The sequence below is a fragment of the Propithecus coquereli genome, unplaced genomic scaffold (assembly GCF_000956105.1).
Source record: "Propithecus coquereli isolate 6110/MARCELLA unplaced genomic scaffold, Pcoq_1.0 Scaffold10, whole genome shotgun sequence".
NCBI lineage: Eukaryota > Metazoa > Chordata > Mammalia > Primates > Indriidae > Propithecus > Propithecus coquereli.
In genome coordinates this window covers 9,167,622-9,169,979 of record NW_012133858.1, presented here as the reverse complement: position 1 = coordinate 9,169,979, position 2,358 = coordinate 9,167,622, and the positions used below count along the sequence as shown (strand labels likewise).

Sequence of the window (2,358 nt, the reverse complement as noted above, 5' to 3'; positions counted from 1 at the left end):
AAAAAAATTACCCCCTGAGGAAAAAAAAAGGCAGCAGTTTTGTAGTATGCACCATATTATACATTATTTATAACTCATAGATGCATTTTTAACCCGGGAGGCTGAGGCAGGAGGATCGCTTGAGCCCAGGAGTTTGAGGTTGCTGTGAGCTAGGCTGACACCACGGCACTCTAGCCCGGGCAACCAAGTGAGACTCTGTCTCAAAAAAAAAAAAAATACAGATTGTTGGGAATTTCCACAAGTAAAAAAAAAAAAAAAATGCCAAAGAATATGTGAGTAAGAGTTCAGCATTCCAAGTTTTGCGCCTCGATTTTTTTTATAAACCAGGTGTGACCTGAAAAGAGTAACCTCCTCTCTCAAGCTCCATTTCTTTACTGAAAATTAGGGCATTGAAGTCTATATACAATCTATAATTCTAATCGATAACTGTCATCTCACTATTTATAGGTGGCATCTCCTTTAAAAAGCAGCCTAATTTCCAAAGGTATTCTTTTTCACTTTCCAAATGGTAGATAACATTTCTGCAAATGATAATTTATCAGTTATTCCCTACTTGATTTTAGTTGCATTTTAATATCTATGTCAATTAATAGAATTCCTAAAACAAATAATAAAAAATGAAAAGGTCCATGCTTAAATCAAAATTAACTTTCTTCTATTGCCCTTAATGGCAGTGCAATTTTCCACTAACACTTAGTGTGCTTCATTTTGAAGTCTGAGATCATTTCTCATTGGAGTAGTCCATGGAAGTTCATTTCTTTTCTTCTTAACATAATGGTATATTTCTAGGGATTTATTGTATTTTCACTTTGTTAAACTTTAAGTAGGTTGTTTTGAAATCTCAATGTTAAAATTTAATTCTAACATTATATCATGAAACCATATTGGCTGAATAATCTTTACTTATTATAAAGATTCACCAGTCATACTATTTTTTCCCCCAATTTCTACTCTGGCTACAGAAATTTGTCAGGAAAAGTTTAAAGATTATTGTCTTAATTTTTAGAGCTTAGAAAACAAATTTTAATTTTTCATTTTCACTTTATAATAGCTAGAAACATTTCTAACCAGAACACTTTAGTTGGTTTTCCTCTATTCATGTATTATTTTAAAAGTTCTCTATAACTTAAAGAGGTTTAATATCAAATATAGTCATTATTTGTTCCAATTTATATTCAATCTCGGATACAGAAAAATTACTTTAAACAAAACAAACCATGTACCATTTAAACATTCAGCAATATCAAACACTAGGGAAATGCTCAATAAATCACTGACATTTGAAAATGTCAGTAACTGTATACTTGTAATTCATGAATCATGGGGTAAGGTCTTAAAACTATTTGAGAATTCCTAGTCACGCTGACATTTCCCTTAGAAAGGAGGTCTTTTTAAAAAGTTGATTTTGAAAATACTGTGTGCCATAATTCCATAAAACAATAGGTAATGGTGAATGTCATTATATGATTGGTATACCTTATGGTAACTACAATAAAAAATGTGCCCTAAAACTAATCCATAAGTAATCTTAAAAAAATACTTAAGCAATGGGTAGAAAAACCTTCATATTTAAATAGTTGGATTCCTGGATTTTTTATAATAAGTTAAGGCATAAATATCACAAATATACAGTCTTTTACTCAGAGTTTAATTAGAATATATTAAATTAAGCTGGATAGAGAATTAGAGAAGTAGGGCACTCCAAAGTCAAACTTGGGTAATAGGAAATTACTTACAAGTATTTTCTGATACCAGATTTTAGAAAACCTCATTTACGAATTTTAGATACATTTCAAATTTTTAATATTGAAAAGCAGGAGAAAATTCTAAATATCATTTAAAAGATTACTCTTTTTTCTTCTCCCTTTTTATATAGTTATTTTCCTATAACCTAGACAATATTTAAAGACTTTTGTTACAAGGTTTTGACTTTTGTTCCTGTTTTGTTTTAGTTTTTGTTTTTTTAGAGACAGGGTCTCATTCTGTCACCCAGGCTGGAGTACAGTGGTTCAGTCATAACTCACTGTAACCTCAAACCCCTGTGCTCAAGTGATCCTCCTGCCTCAGCCTGCAGAGTAACTAGGACTACAGACACACAGCACCATACCTGGCTACCTGTTTTGTTTTTGAAGGAAGTTTTATATAATCTTTATATGCTACATTCTTTTACAAGTCTGCTCTTTACTAGTGTTTTCATCAAAACGTTCTTTAACAGCACATGAAAATGAAATAAATTTGCTATCTACAGTCTTTTCCTAATAATGTAAATGGATTAGGACAGTTTTTAAAAAGTGATGTATTTTTTAATAGTTGAAGTTGTATTTTGTTTTATCAAAATACAGATTGTTAGGCCGGGCG

At 31.0% G+C, this 2,358-nt stretch overlaps 1 protein-coding gene across 1 annotated transcript in view; it reads right to left on the bottom strand.

Moving 5' to 3' along the window:
* Window positions 1-2,358, bottom strand: part of ACAP2 (ArfGAP with coiled-coil, ankyrin repeat and PH domains 2) — a 161,126-nt gene that overhangs the window by 29,613 nt on the left and 129,155 nt on the right. The window lies entirely within an intron of this gene.